The 17,646-nt window shown below is 37.2% G+C and overlaps 1 protein-coding gene across 9 annotated transcripts in view; it reads right to left on the reverse strand.

Moving 5' to 3' along the window:
* TMEM161B (transmembrane protein 161B) overlaps positions 1 to 17,646 on the reverse strand; it is an 83,238-nt gene that overhangs the window by 54,935 nt on the left and 10,657 nt on the right. The window lies entirely within an intron of this gene.

Raw genomic sequence — 17,646 nt, forward strand, 5'->3', positions numbered from 1 at the left:
GGGCAACTTAGGTTTCAACCTTTCCACATCTATTAACCTGAGGCCATGAAGAGCAAGAAAAAGTTATTTGCCTTTAGTTTATAGAAGAATGATCATTTCAATTTTTGTTAGTAATCATTTCTGGGTAGGTTAAAAAAATTCTTACCAAGGAAAATTAAACAATTCTCCAAGAAACAAAATATATCAAATCGCAGTATTTTATCTTGCTTGAAAATACTGACAATAAAACTCCCCAAACTTAAAGAAAAACATGTTGTAATTTTAAAATTCAAACTTGGAACAATATTATGTCAACCTCAGTGGAGCTGACATTTTGTTTCGTTTCACTAAACTAGTCTCCTGTTGGCAAACAGACTGAAAGCAAAGTATACATTGTTTACGATCAGAGGGCATATCAGCAACATACTTGAACTCAAACCACCCCAAATGGTTTCATCAGTCACCCTCCAATAAATGAGAAGGGAAAAAAAAAGAAAGAGGATATTATCCAATGACCTTCCCATTTTTGGTTTTTTAACTTTTTACATATTTTAGTGATAGCTAGACATGTTGAGACAGACTTCTTAGAGAGGCTCAACTAATTTATACTACAAAAGAAGGTGTGAACTTCGTTATTTCAATCTAGATTTACATAAAACTTAGAATTCACACACTGAGCATTTAAGCAAACCATCTCCCAACAATTTACAAATGAGGTTATCAGGATCCAAACAGCAAAGACCATAGAACTATCCAGTCACAAACTTATCCAGAACCCAGATTCCTAATCCAACCTAATGTTTTTTCCTCTAAGTTGTTTTAGTGCATTCAATGAACATTTACCGAGCAACAAACTACATGCACTGAACCACTTGCACATAATAGGGAGAAACAGCACAGTCCCTGCCATCAGTGAGAAGTCGGGCCAACAGGAGAGTAAACTGTTGTTGGACAGTTGCTCAGTCTTGTCTGATTCTGCCATCCCATGGACTGCAGTGCACCAAGCTTCCCTATCCTTCACTATCTCCCAGAGTTTGCTCAAACTTGTAATACAAAGGGATGAGAGGATAGGCAGAGGATTCTACCAGAATGCAGCGCGCGAGAGAGAGCACACATACTGAGGGACAAGAGCTGTGAAAGGGTACCATGGAAGGTAAAGGCTAAGTTAAGACTCCGTGGACTCAGCTTGGTGAACCACCAGTGACAGCTGCTTCACGTAGCATGACACTAGGCCAAAACCAGACATTGAAGGGCAAAACCTACAGACTTAAGAATTCAACCTGAAAACAATACAGAAACCCATGAAAAGTAATACAACCAGATCGGAACTTAAGAAAAGTCACTGGATACCTTGCAAACACTAGATGAGGGCTAGGCCAGCGGCACTAAGACTATGGCTCAGGTATGAAAGAAGGACCTGCACTAAAGGTAGTAGCAGTACTGCAGGAAGGAGGGGTGCAGACTCTCTTATTTTGGTGGTAAGAACTATATAGAATCACTATTCATCACTGACAAACGAGTTAGGGTCTCAATCAAACAAAGTTAAAAATCTATAAATTCAAATTACATCACTACAGAAATTATTTATATCTATAAACAGGAAAAGCAAACAAAACTTAAATTAACAAATACAGGCTATCTGCCTAATATACATCCAATATCTTGCCAGCTAGTATTAGAAACTTGCCAGAGGACTTTTCTGTCTCTCTGACTACTATATCTCAAATACTCAGAGCAGTGACATTTAGAATAATTCTAAGGAACAGAGCATGGTTAAATGAATGAATGACACTACTACAAAATAAACTGTCTTGACAGAACTTAAAACCCAAGATTATCATATTGCTGCTGCTGCTGCTGCTGCTGCTAAGTCACTTCAGTCGTGTCCGAGTCTGTGCGACCCCACAGACGGCAGCCCACCAGGCTCCCCGGTCCCTGGGATTCTCCAGGCAAGAACACTGGAGTGGGCTGCCATTTCCTTCTCCAATTCATGAAAGTGAAAAGTGAAAGTGAAGTCGCTCAGAGGTGTCAGACTGTTAGCAACCCCATGGACTGCAGCCCACCAGGCTCCTCCATCCATGGGATTTTCCAGGCAAGAGTACTGGAGTGGGGTGCCATTACCTTCTCTGGATTATCATATTAGGTAACAACAAATATATTAAGAGCATATTGGAGGACAAAATTGCATAGTATACTTGAACAAGGGTTCAGGGTTATATAAATTCAAAAAATTGAATAGAAAAGTTTCACAGAGTAGATACGTACAATGAAACCAAGGAAGGGAATTCCAGGTTAGATGACAAGTGTGAACAGAGTAACGATGGGGCAGGTAAGAACTTAGTTCAACCAAAGCAGACATCAGTATGTTACAAAGAACTGTGAGAAATCAGATGAAGACAGAATTTTAGATTGTTAAAAATCTTTAAAATCAAGAGGATGCACTGATCTGAGGTATTTGCAAAAATCGCATTGGAAAGCTTTTAAACAATCAAAGGTAGGAGAATAAAATAATTCAAGTAACATAGAAGGAAAATTAGAATAACAATATATTGAGCAATCAAAGAGAAAACCTACAACTAATAAAGTAGAAACAGTTGAAACTAGGAAGGAAAAAACAAAACTAAAAACTCTGTCAGTAGGAAGCCAATCAACTTTGAATATGACTGAACATGAAGAAGGAAAACAACTTTAGAATAAAACGGGAATGTCTCAAAGGTTATTTAAGAATATTTTAGTTTTGGTGACTGGTAAAATCCCAGTCACTACAGGAAAGCTGCAGACTGGAGACTCAAGGAAGTGGATTGACAAGCTTCCCACAGGCCTCCCACTTAGGCTGTGCCCTCAGCCATTCAGAACACACACAAAACATGTTTCTCTGGCACAATCGAGCTACATCAGACAGACTGGCAATAATCAGGTTTGTAAGAGTTCTAACAACTAATATACAGTGAAACATAAGTTACCAAGTGGATCAGATGTTCAAGTTCACTACCTGCTCCATTCCATTACTGTCTTAATGATACACTGGAAGTCAAATAATAAGCAGGCTGCTTGGTAAGGAGTGATTTACAGCAAAAGGCAGCATTGAGGGATATTTCATTCAGGCAGTGATAAAGTCTGAAGAAATACACAGAACAGTCATCTAGAGCATAAAATACTCTCAACCCTAAACAGTTCTGGATAAATATGTTCAATTCTGATTCTTAAAACGTGTTTTTCTAGACTTTCAAATGACAAAACTACTTTCCAATCCTACTTCTTTATAGATAAAACCCTATCTAAAATTTTGTCTATCTTTTGACATGTAAATATGATTGATTTGGCCACAATCTAGTCTAGCTTAAGTCTTGCAAACAATCCATATTTAAGTTCAAGGTGAGAGAGGACAACTTCTTCCATCACATGTTGATCTTATCAAACTCTTAAAATGTTAACCACCCTTCACTGCCACCTACAAACAACATGTGATAAGTGATATGGTAGAGGTCAGTGCCCAGTATTACAGGTGCATTCCAACAAAGGGGGTGAATAAATCTACATGGGAGAGGTAGGAAAGACCTGTTCACAGAGGTGACATGTAAACTAATATTACAAGGTTAGAGTAGTATCCCACTGTCAGAAAGGAAAGAAATACAAGTTCAGATACATCTATTTCTACCAAAGCTAATGGAAGTGATGGAATTCCAGCTGAGCTATTTCAAATCCTAAAACACGATGCTGATAAAGTGTTGCACTCAATATGCTAACAAATTTGGAAAAATTAGCAGTGGCCACAGGACTGGAAAAGGTCAGTTTTCATTCCAATCTCAAAGAAGGGAAATGCCAAAGAATGTTCAAACTACCACACAATTGCACTCATTTCACATGCAGGCAAAGTAATACTCAAAATCCTCTAAGCTAGGCTTGAACAGTACGGGAATTGAAAACTTCCAGATGTTCAAGCTGGATTTAGAAAAGGCAGAGAAACCAGAAATCAAATTGCCAACATCTGCTGGATCATAGAAAAAGCAAGAAAATCCCAGAAGAACATTTACTTCTGCTTCATTGACTACATTAAAGCCTATGATTGTGTGGATCACAACAAACTGGAAAATTCTTCCAGAGATGGAATACAAGACTACCTTACCTGCCTCCTGAGAAACCTGTATGCAGGTCAAGAAGCAATAGTTAAAACCGGATATGGAACGACAGACAGGTTCCAAATTGGGAAAGGAGTATGTCAAGGTTGTATACTGTCACCCTGCTTATTTAACTTATATGCAGACTACATGATGCAAAATGCCAGGCTGGATGAAGCACAAGCTGGAATCAAGACTGCCAGGAGAAAGATCAATAACCTCAAATATGCAGGTGATACCACCCTTATGGCAGAAGGAGAAGAGGAACTAAAGAGCCTCTTGATGAAAGTGAAAGAGAAGAGTGAAAAAGTTGGCTTAAAACTCAACATTCAAAAAATGAAGATCATGGCATCTGGTCCCATCACTCCATGGTAAACAGGTAGGGAAACAATGGAAATAGTGACAGACTTTATTTTTGGGGCTCCGAAATCACTGCAGATGGTGATTGCAGCCATGCAATTAAAAGACGCTTGCTCTTGGAAGAAAAGCAATGACAAACCTAGACAGTGTATTAAAAAGCAGAGACATCACTTGCTGACAAAGGTCCCTCTAGTCAAAGCTATGGTTTTTCCAGTAGTCGTGTATGGATGTGAGAGTTGGATCATAAAGAAGGCTGAGCACTGAAGAACTGATGCTTTTGAACTGTGGTGTTGGAGAAGACTCTTGAGAGTCCCTTGGACCGCAAGGAGATCAAACCAGTCAATCCTATAGGAAATCAATCCTGAATATTCATTGGAAGGACTGACGTTGACACTGAAGTTCCAATACTTTGGCCACCTGATGTGAAGAGCCAGCTCATTGGAAAAGACCCTGATGCTGAGAAAGACTGAAGGCAGGAGGAGAAGGAGACAACAAAGGACGAGATGTTTGGATGGCATCACCGACCCGATGGACATGAGTTTGAGCAAGCTCTGGGAGATGATGAAGGACAGGGAAGCCTGGCGTGCTGCAGTCCATGGGGTCTCAAAGATTTGGACATGACAGAGTGACTAAACAACAACAACAAATTTGTACCAGGAATGTAAACGGCATGAGCTGAGTTACACATGGCTAGATTTTGGTATGGGCTGCACACAATGGATTCTTCTGTAGGTACTTAGAAGTCCAGGATCCTAAGCTTGGAAGCAACTAAATCAAATGTATTTTGGAAGAATAACTCTGCCACTACCATGGAAAAGTAAAGAAGAGGTGAGTAAAAGTAACTGGAGGCAAAGAGCTAAATTATAAATCAACTGAAATAGTCCAACAAACATCATTAAAGCCTAAACTAAAACAACTTCAAAAACAAGAGCAAAATTAACATTTTTAGAGGGAAAAAAAGAGGAAATAGGCATGAAATTAATAGTTATCTCTGCAAGTAGGTAAAAATTACACTTAAGTGATTATATAAAGATAAAATGCAAATAATGGGCATAATTATTCTTTGGAGAAATTAAACAATAAGAGGAGAATCTGACAATTACTAGAATGGTAATTTTTATATATAAAAATATATACACATATATGTATTTGTAGTGGGGGAAATATACATGCATAAGGCAAAAGGGAAGGAACCAATATAAGGGGGCTGCTAAACAGTCTAATCAAGAGTTAACTGTGAGTATTGCTTAAGAATCAGAAATAGATGAGACCAAAGGCCTAAGCTGAAAGTAAAACTCCATGAGACCTTGTTCTACCTAATAGAAGCATACAAAAAGGTAAAGAGATGTATTAAATTTAAAAACCAAGGTCTTCAGAGTTTACATAACTTGGGGAGGGGGACTGGAAACCAGGTCAAGATTTTTGATTCCCTGCTTTCCACTGGATACAGTCATTTTGGAAAACTCATTATATACCATTTCAAAGTCCTCAGATCATTCCCTAAAAACCATGATGGGATGGGGAGCTGATCTATAAAACAAAAGAGGACAGGGAATTTTGTGAGAAATTCAAGAGTCATGAGAATTTTGACAGAAATGTAACAGAAGAATTGAATGAATTAACTGCCAAGCAACTTTATCTAAAAGACAAAACTTTACGTACAATATAAGAGAAATAAAAGATCTGGAGTTACAAGTTAAATCTGCAGGATAATTAAGTGACTGGTCAAAAGAGCCAAAGAAAATCACCAAAGTGGACAAAGTTTGAGAGATCTTGAAAAATGACCACACCAAGGTCAGAATCTTGGCAATGTGACTGTGGGAAGGTTCAGAGAATTTAAAAAGTAGCTAAAGAATCTGAATAAAGTTACCTATTGATATTTAATACAGATTTATTGATTGAATCATATGAAATCAGATACTTAACTGTTTTGACCTACAAAACAGCAATTTCATATAGTTCAAACTGTAACTACAAACAGAATTATATATACATAATATATAGGTAAAGGTAAAATGACAGAAAGGGAGTTGAAAAATACAATCATCAACAACTGTGATTTAAACTCAAACAACATGGGTTTTCAAGTTTAAACGCTTACAGAGTAAGTTCAGTTTGCAAAACATCAATGTTTTGCACCACAAAATTTTTTTTTAATTTATTTAAAGTAAAAAAGTAGAAGCAGAAATTTTTGTCTCCCTATTTAGAATAAGAAGTCTAATGTACTTTAAAACTAAGGTCAAAACCCACAAACCAATAAAATGCCTAGGTAAATCACCCTAAAAATCACCCTAAATATCTTAGTGAGAACCACAACATAGTAGAATGCATGAATTTCACGTAACTATACTCAAAAACAGCAGATCCAGACTTTCTGCGAAAGGTGATAATATAGAGCAATTTTTCAGAATCTGATTAAACTTAGAAAAAAACTTCAGATATTTTCCCAAGATACAAACTGATAAGGCAAAGTGGAAGATCAACAACAGAGGGCAAGGATAAAAATACTTTTTCACAAGAACAGAGGACACTCTAATTATAAACATATTTATAAAACATCTTAACATATTAGAGTTGAAATTAATAGTTGTTTATTTTAAAAGATCATTTTTCAGTTACAGTAGGTTGAATAAATTATGTAATATTTCATATAAAGCAATACGATACAGTCATTAAAATGCTGATGAAAAATGAAGTATTTTTAAAGATGTTAGCAACTTTATCTCTAGCCAAAGCAGGCATAAATGTTTTATTATAATTCTGATAAGTAACAAACAAAAGGTTCAATGGAAGAAGACATCCCCAAATTCTGCTACTCTTCCATAACCGTAAGAATACTTTCTGACAATATAAACAATATCCCTATAGATCTATATTCAAAAAAGCTATTAGTCAAAACTAATAAATTTACATTTGACATTTACAAATCATCTTGCTTATTCAAACCAATTCTTTCTCATTCCTCAACATTCATCCCCTCCTTAAAACCTTCTTTGCTACAAAAAAAATACGCGTAATTCCAAAACAGCCTTTATCATGCTCAGCTATAATTTAAGGGTTTCTCCCCTTCTAGAACCACATTCATCTCATTTTCATTTCTTCAGCCCCAAACTCCAATCCCAGGAAAGAAAGAATATTTACTTTTTAGATGAAATAAAGGATAAAGCATAATTTGCCCACAGTTCTTAAACTATATTCATGTTCCTATACATGCCAAATATTGAACTTTATTTTCAATGAAGAAGAAAATTATTTAAGATTGAAAGATAACGTGTTTTCTGCATACCTTGGAGTAAGAGTTGTAGCAATTTTTACAAGATAATCCTCTCAATTTAATGCAATATGTTTTGCAAATACTTTCTTTCAAACTTTTGTAAATACACTAATAAAGCTTTATTCAGTTCAGTTCAGTCGCTCAGTGCTGTCTGACTCTTTGCGACCCCATGAACTGCAGCACGCCAGGCCTCCCAGTCCATCACCAACTAGCAGAGTTTACCCAAACTCATGTCCATTGAGTTGGTGATGCCATCCAGCCATCTCATCCTCTGTCGTCCCCGTCTCCTCCTGCCTTCAATCTTTCCCAGCATCAGGGTCTTTTCCAATGAGTCAGCTATTCGCGTCGGGTGGCCAAAATATTGGAGTTTCAGCTTCAACATCAGTCCTTCCAATGAACACCCAGGACTGATCTCCTTTAGGATGGACTGGTTGGATCTCCTTGCTGTCCAAGGAAATCTCAAGAATCTTCTCCAACACCACAGTTCAAAAGCATCAACTCTTCGGTGCTCAGCTTTATAGTCCAACTCTCACATCCGTACATGACCACTAGAAAAACCATAGCCTTGACTAGATGGACCTTTGTTGGCAAAGTGATGTCTCTGCTTTTTAATATGCTGTCTAGGTTGGTCATAACTTTCCTTCCAAGGAGTAAGCATCTTTTAATTTCATGGCTGCAATCACCATCTGCAGTGATTTTGGAGCCCCAAAAAATAAAGTCAGCCACTGTTTCCACATCTATTTGCCATGAAGTAATGGGACTGGATGCCATGATCTTAGTTTTCTGAACGTTGAGCTTTAAGCCAACTTTTTCACTCTCCTCTGCCACTTTCATCAAGAGGCTTTTTAGTTCCTCTTCACTTTCTGCCATAAGGGTGGTGTCATCTGCATATGTGAGGTTACTGATATTTCTCCCAGCAATCTTGATTCCAGTTTGTGCTTCATCCAGCCCAGTGTTTCTCATGATGTACTCTGCATAGAAGTTAAATAAGCAGGATGACAATATACAGCCTTGACGTACTCCTTTTCCTATTTGGAACCAGTCTGTTGTTCCATGTCCAGTTCTAACTGTTGCTTCCTGACCTGCATACAGGTTTCTCAAGAGGCAGGTCAGGTGGTCTGGTATTTCCATCTCTTTCAGAATTTTCCAGTTTATTGTGATCCACACAGTCAAAGGCTTTGGCATAGTCAATAAAGCAGAAATAGATGTTTTTCTGGAACTCTCTTGCCTTTCTGATGATCTAGTGGATGTTGGCAATTTGATCTCTGGTTCCTCTGCCTTTTCTAAACCCAGCTTGAACATCTGGAAGTTCACGGTTCACATATTGCTGAAACCTGGCTTGCAGAATTTTGAGCATTACTTTACTAGCATGTGAGATGAGTGCAATTGTGAGGTAGTTTGAGCATTCTTTGGCATTGCCTTTCTTTGGGATTGGAATAAAAACTGACCTTTTCCAGTCCTGTGGCCACTGCTGAGTTTTCCAAATTTGCTGACAATATATTGAGTGCAGCACTTTCACAGCATCATCTTTTAGGATTTGAAACAGCTCAACTCCACTAGCTTTGTTCATAGTGATGTTTCCTAAGGCCCACTTGACTTCACATTCCAGGATGTCTGGCTCTAGCTGAGTGATCACACCATCATGATTATCTGGGTCATGAAGATCTTTTGTGTATAGTTCTTCTGTGGATTCTTGCCTCCTCTTCTTAATATCTTCTGCTTCTGCTAGGTCCCTACCATTTCTCTCCTTGATTGAGCCCACCTTGCATGAAATGTTCCCTTGGTATCTCTAATTTTCTTGAAGAGATCTCTAGTTTTTCCCATTCTGTTGTTTTCCTCTACTTCTTTGCACTGATCACTGAGGAAGGCTTTCTTATCTCTCCTTGATATTCTTTGGAACTCTGCATTCAAATGGGTATATCTTTCCTTTTCTCCTTTGCTTTTCCCCTCTCTTCTTTTCACAGCTATTTGTAAGGCCTCCTCAGCCAGCCATTTTGCTTTTTTGCATTTCTTTTTCTTGGGGATAGTCTTGATCCCTGTCTCATGTACAATGTCACAAACCTCTGTCCATAGTTCATCAGGTACTCTGTCTATCAGATCTAGTCCCTTAAATCTATTTCTCGCTTCCACTGTATAATCATAAGGCTTTATTAAACAAATTTAAAAATTTCAGCTTATCTCTAAATTTTAAGCAAAAAAAAAAAGTCAAGAAAACTTAATGTGCATCCTTAATGTTAACTGTTAAAAAATGCTTTCATTGTGAATATTTTAGTATGTTGAATAATTAAACATCACAATCAAGATAGTTCTGTCACTAACTGGTGATAGCACACCAACTAGACAAGCTTTCTCTGGGACTCATTCATTATCTACAAAAAGACAAGAGTTGGCAAATGATCTCTGAAATCCTGAAAGAGCTTACTGATGATGACTGCAATTATTTTAATTAAATAAACAATAGATTGTTTGCATTTACATATTTACTATTACTAAGTCACCATCAAATCCTGTGATAGGCAGTCGTTCCCAATGGGAAAGAATAATTATTCTTTCTTCATTAAGAAATAAATGAGCTACTATTTGTAGGGGAGCTGAAAGGAAATCAGAGCTCCAACCAAGTTAAGGTAAAGAAGTACACCTAGCCCACTGCCCAACATTCTTATCTCAACTAGCAGTTTGCAGTATTTCTCTTAGGAGACTTGTGAATGTCACAAGGTCTAGTCTCTCTCTCTTTTTTTTTTTTCAGTTTATCTCAGCTATGTGGTCAATTCTCTTTTATTAAATATTTCATTTTCTTTATGACCTGAAAAAATTTTTAGGAACTATGATGATCTTAACAACTTCTGATGGGAATGATTGAGAAATTATCAAAATAAAAAATAAGTGTTAATTGAAATCAAATTAAAAAATAGTTTTAAAGAACTAATACTGCAGTTAAACTTACTACATATACCACAACAAATTTTAACCAAAGTTTTCTTTTCTGTCCCTCCTGACTGGAAAATTTATTTCTTTGACATTTAATTTTAATTGCAGTTATTCTAGATTCCCTTCAACTTCCTTTCTGTCTTAAAAATTGGATTAGGAAAAGATTAGTATATTCGATATGAAACAACTGACCTATCCAAAAACAATGAAACTGTCAAGGAATAAATGGTACAGTGAGGCTTTACTGTCTTAATGTTAATTAAGAAAATAGGGAACAGAGCAGGAAGGCAGTAGGCATAAACTTAAATGAATTAGCCATTCATAAAAGCAAAACTTTTGAGGAAAAAAAGGCAGAGCTTCTCTTTTAAACAAGCCTATAACCAGAAACAAATGATTGTAATCATGGAACACTTATAGTTAAATATATATGCCCATAAACCATAAAGAACTGGAACTATTTTCTAGTCAGTCATTCATACTCACCATAAAAATAGCCAAAATCTTCAGAAATGAGAAAAATCCTTAATAAATACTCAATGGAGTTTTTTCGAGCAGAATCCTCCACTATGACTTTTCCTCTCAGGAAAAGAAAGCAGGAAACTATGGCACTGCTTTTTCTAAGCAAATCACTGCATGAAGGCAAACAGTGGCAATCAACCGGCGAAAGATAACAAAAATCAGTGAACCACTGGGTAAAGGGCAGACATTAAAAACTACATACAAAAATAAGCAATTCAAGATTGCTATTTCAAAGGGTTGTATCACTTATCAAAAAGATAAAAGTATTAAGGTTATTTAAAAAGGAAAAACAGCCATAGCCTTTGAAGTGCCTTATCTGTGACATTAACTGATGGCAGTCTATAATCATATATTTATACTATGGAGCTTATTGAACGTTCTTCTTCATAGGTAATTTCTATTGTTGGAGAAAAGTCTCCCAAGGCCCCTAAGTATTTCCATGTCATCCCTTCACAATCCAAACCTCTCTACTCCCGAGAACTTATTGCAAAGATTGATCACTATCATCAAGGACTTCCATTTTTTCCCCTAAAGAATCTCTGTAACAAATAGCTAGCTAGCTAGATAACTAGTTTATGGTCAGTCCGAAGTTATATGGGGAGGTGACTTCTGCAAATTCTACTAGCAATAAAAACGTTTACTAGAGTGTGCTGAACGTCTGGGAAGGAAGGCAAGAGACTTCTGCAAGACTACATTCTTCTCTGCAACTCCAGGGGGGAAACACAGTTCTAGGTGCAAGCAGTAGGTAATCCAAGTGAAAAGAAGAGGAGCAAGCCAGTCCTGAGAGCCCGCAGGAAAAGTGGGCTGTGACACATGAGACACACCTGGAAGAAACTTAACACACTGCAGGCTTACACTGAAGAAATTCCAATTCACCAAAGGTCCTTACCTCCAGTTCTCTAACTGCTCCTCATTTATCAGTGTTACTGGAAGTTCATCCCTAGGCCTAAGGGAAATTCATGCTCTGGTGTGAAGAAGTGCCAGTTAAGGTAAAAGGAATATGATGGAATCCTTACTGTGACTTACTACAGCAGAGTCAGATGTATTTAGCATCTGAGTTAGAAATGCCAATCATCAGAGTTTTCATGACAGTAATAATTAATTTCTCTAATACCATGAGATGTGATACTAGGTAGTAACTAGGTTAGAAGGATTTTCTAGAAATATAATCACTAATTATAGTATTACTTCTATAGGAGACTGTTTTTGAAATTCAATCCTTTCATTAAGTTAAAATTTATCAAAGATAAACAGTTAAGACTGGCACAACAGTACAGTGGTCAAATAGCCTGATTTAGAAGTCAAATTTCACCACCACTGGATATATGATTTTGGGTGAGTTACTCTAATCTCACTGTGGCTCCATTTCTGTATCTGTTAAAGAGAGTTTAAAAAAAAAAAGTAGGTAAAATATGGAGATTAAAAAAAATAGTAGTAGGTTAGGGGGGAAAAAAGCCCAAGAGTGATTACTTCATAAGTGCTTAGTTAAGTAGAGCAGATAAATATTGCTAAGTCACTCCAGTCGTGTCCGACTCTGTGCGACCCCATGGACAGCAGCTCACCAGGCTCTGCCATCCCTAGGATTCTCCAGGCAAGAATACTGGAGTGGGTTGCCATTTCCTTCTCCAGTGCATGAAAGGGAAAAGTGAAAGTGAAGTCGCTCAGTCGTGTCCGACTCTTAGCGACCCCATGGACTGTAGCCTACCAGGCTCCTCCATCCATGGGATTTTCCAGGCAAGAGTACTGGAGTGGGGTGCCATTGCCTTATAACTCTAAATAAACGTAGCTACCATTGCTATTGAGGAAAAGTTCTTAAAATTCAGTTTCTTATCCACCCAACATACTTCTACTTACACTTAAAGACCTAGACCAATTAATCCTTCGTTAAATCCTTCTTAAACTCCATACAAATTGAATATTCCCTCCTTGGTCCCCTCAATGTACATTCAACTAAAAGCACATCAATAATATTCACAAATCCACATATTGAGAGTCACAGACCTTGAAACAAACTATAGAGGTGATTTAGTTCTGGTTCAAGCAGACTTTCAATGTCATATACTTATTGTACTCTTCCCAAAGTCATTTTTAAAGATATGAATGTTTGAGCAGTTGGTTTGTAACACAACTTTTAAAAAATAAATAAAACACTATAATCAGCTATCAAGATTCTGAACTTCAATACTGAAGTATCAAAAGCTGAAATTATTTCAGGTTTTTCTAAATCTTTTGTTTACGGTCACAACACAAAATGTATTTAATCTACTTTAACAACAGAATTACTAAGTCTGTTTAATGTAAGTAAAAGATACTCTGTAAGGTCAGATTACTTAAGAGTAAATAAGTTGTATTCTCTCAAGATCTGCAATAACTTAAAAGACTAAACATATGTGGCATTAAAAAATGCAATCTATTACATAAAATGTAACATCACCTACTAATGTAAGATTTTAAAAAACATTTCTATTGTTTTTCTGTTCACTATATGGAAAGGTAATCATACATGACTTTACTGAAAGATTCATGCTATAGGTAAAGAATCTATGAGCTTTGTACCTGACACTACAACACTTTTTTGGGGTGCAATCATAAACAGATTCTCAAAGACAGCAGGTATATGTAACTCAATGTGTCGCAACGTCACCTTCTCATTGTGGCTTTCCCTGAAAGCCCTATCTAAAATCACCACCCCAATCATTTCTTTAACTCTGTTCTATCTTTCCTTATTGTATTTACCATGACTAACAAACATTGTATCTCAACTGATTATCATCAGACTCTCAATAAAACCTAAGATCCGCAAAGACAAGAAAGTCTCTGTTTTATAAAGTTATGTCTCTGTTGCCAAGAACAGTATGGACATACAGCTACTGCTTGACAGACAATGAATGATTAAACAAATGCTTCTGAAATAAGAGCATGAATTTTAAGTGTTTGGTGAAACAAAAGGCACAATCATTTCAGTTAAAACCAAGAGAACGTTCATTTTACCAGGACTTTAGAGATTTTCTTTTCCTATAACTCAAGAGTAGGTAATATACAAAGAGTAGGAGCACAATTTACAAATGAGGTTTATGTCTTCAAAGTTCCTCTAGCTATAGTTTTTCCAGTAGTCATGCATGGATGTGAGAGTTGGACCACAAAGAAGGCTGAGCACTGAAGAATTGATGCTTTTGAACTGTAGCGCTGGAGAAGACTTTTGAGAGTTCCTTGGACTGCAAGAAGATAAAACCAGTCAATCCTAAAGGAAATCAGTCCTGAATGTTCATTGGAAGGACTGATGCTGAAACTGAAACGCCAATACTTTGGCCACCTGAAGCAAAGAGCCAACTCATTAGAAGAGACCCTGATGCTGGGAAAGATTGAAAGCAGGAGAAGAAGGGGATGACAGAGGATGAGATGGTTGGATGGCATCACTGACTTGAAGGATATGAGTTTGAGCAAGCTCCAGGAGATGACGAAGGACAGGGAAGCCTGGTGTGCTGCAGTCCATGGGGTGCAACGAGTCAGACACGACTGAGCGACTGAACAACAACAGGGCAAGTTGGTGTTCAAAAATCATAACAGGAAAATAATAAATTCTCTCTTAAAAAATTAACACTTTAGAATATGTTCTGATTTTCTAAAATAAACTATATTTGCTTTTTTATCCCAGAGCAAACAAATTAATTATCTAAAAAGTGGACAGACACCAAAGCATAAATCAGTCTCAAGAATCAACCCTTAACCAACTAAATGCTAACCAAGAGAACAATATCTACTATTATTTGAACTAAGCCTCTTTTGGAAAGGAGTGAAGTGGAGGAAAAGTCAGAGAATTGAGAAGAGACCCAAATCTCTGCCACTGTGTGGCAAACTGATGAAACCTGACCAGAATCCATCCTTCAAACTGCACATTCTGAGCCATAAAATATTTAACAAATTTAAAAGGATAGAAATCATACAATGTCTGCCCTCAGAGCAAAATGGTATTAAACGAGAAACCAATAAGAGAAAATAACTGGAAAATCTCAAAACACATAGAGCCCAAACAACACATTTCTAGGTAACACACGGATTCAAAGAAGAAATCAAGAGAAAATATATGAACTAAATGAAAATGAAAACACAACTTATCAAATTTTATGGGATGCAGCAAAAGCTGTGCTTAAAGGAAAATGTACAGCACTGAATACATGCATTTGAAGAGATGCATCACCTTATGAAGCAAGAAAAAGGGCAAAAACTGAATCCAAAGTGAGCAAAGAGAAGAGACAGTATGAATCCTTTTCAATGGAATTGAAAAGAAGAAATCAACAGAGAAAAATCAATGAAACCAAAAGTTGGTTCTTTGAAAAGATCTATAAAATCAGTTAAGTTTCTAGCCCTGTCAAGTAAGGAAAAAAGAGAGGACACAAATAACTAATATCAGAAATGACAGGACAATATCACTATGGATCCATGGACATTAAAAAGGATAATAAAGAGGCACTATGAACAAGCTTATGCTCACAAATTTTATAACCTAGATGAGGTGAACCAATTTCTGAAAGATACAATTTGCCCAAACTTCTACAAGAAATAGACAATGTGAACAGGCCTATATCAACCAAGAAATTGAATCAATAATAACCTTCCTAAACAAAAAGCATCAGGCCCATTAGGGTGCACTGGTGCTTCTATCAGACATTTAAGGAAATTATACCACGTCTCTACAATCTCTTTCATCAGAGGATAGAAGCAGAGAGAACAATTCCTAACTCATTCTATGAGCATTATCCCAATATCAAAACCAAGCAAAGGCATTACACAGAAAAACAAACAAAAAACTACAGACCAATATCTCTCATGAACTTAGATGCAAAAATCCTAAACAAAATACCAACAAATCAAATTCAACAATGTATGGGAAGAATTATACACTGCAACAAAGTGGAATTTATTACAGGTATTTGAGGCTAGTTCAACAACCCAAAATCCATTAAAGTAATCCAACCCATCAACAAACCACACGTATGATTATCACTCAGCACAAAACCGTCAATATCCCCATCAAAGTTTCTAATGGCTGCATTAGAGTTCCTTCAAAGTGCTTTCAGGACCACAAGCTTCAGACTTAATTGTAAAACTCATTAAAAATTAAATTATGAGACTCCACTCCCTCAATAAGGCAGCCCAGATAAGCATCTTTATCAAGCATCACAGGTGAATCCTATGTGAACTTAAATTGAGAATTCATGCCCTAATTATTAAGAATTAGTGTCCTTACTCCTTGGAAGGTAAGTTATGACCAACCTAGACAGCATATTAAAAAGCAGAGACATTACTTTGCCAACAAAGGTCCGTCTAGTCAAGGCTATGGTTTTTCCAGTAGTCATGTATGATGTGAGAGCAGGACTATAAACGAAGCTGATCACAGAAGAACTGATGCTTCTGAACTGTGGTGTTGGAGAAGACTCTTGAGAGTCCCTTGGACTGCAAGGAGATCCAACCAGTCCATCCTAAAGGAGATCAGTCCTGGGTGTTCATTGGAAGGACTGATGTTGAAGCCGAAACTCCAATACTTTGGCCACCTGATGCGAAGAGCTGACTCATTTGAAAAGACCCTGATGCTGGGAAAGATTCAGGGCAAGAGGAGAAGGGGACAACAGAGGATGAGATGGTTGGATGGCATCACCAACTCAATGGACATGAGTTTGGGTAAACTCCAGGAGTTGGTAATGGACAGGGAGACCTGGCATGCTGCGGTTCATGGGGTTGCAAAGAGTCGGACACGGCTGAGCGACTGAACTGAACTAAGTGTCCTATTTTAACTTTTCAAAACTCAGTTGAAGCCACCTATTATGTGTCTCCATCCCCCCATCAGAATTTCTTTCCCCTGTGTTAGTCATGTATACCTCTTCCCAACAGCCTTCCCCATTTCCCAAAAAGAAAACTCTCACTAACTCCAATTAAGGCAGAGATTCACTCTTTTTTTTTTAACAACCAACATACTGAGCACAATCCCAACAGTAAAGTTACTACAGGATGCTACACAAATAAGCCATGAGATTCCTACAATTCTAGGAGTTTGGTCTACTTTTCACCCACAAATCAACCTAAATGGTGTAAAAGTCTATTTGATTAAAGTTGGTCTGTCATATTCAAAAAGCATAATAAAAACATAGCTTCATTTCTTTAGTAAATTTTCTATGGACTCTTCATCATTATGCAAACCAAGAACTTCCAGATACCCAAGCTGGGTTTAGAAAAGGAAGAGAAACCAGAGTTCAAATTCCAGCATTCACTGGATCACAGAGAAAGCTACGGAATTTCATAAAAACATCTACCTCTGTTTTACCGACCACGCCAAAGCCTTTGACTGTGTGGATCATAAAAAACCGTGGAAAGCTCTTAAAGAGATTGGAATATCAGAGCATCTTACCTGTCTCCTGAGAAACCTGTATGCAGGTCAAGAAGCAACAGTCAGAACACTGTATAGAACTGACT

This window comes from Giraffa tippelskirchi, chromosome 6 (assembly GCF_054371585.1).
Source record: "Giraffa tippelskirchi isolate mGirTip1 chromosome 6, T2T-mGirTip1v1.2.pri, whole genome shotgun sequence".
NCBI lineage: Eukaryota > Metazoa > Chordata > Mammalia > Artiodactyla > Giraffidae > Giraffa > Giraffa tippelskirchi.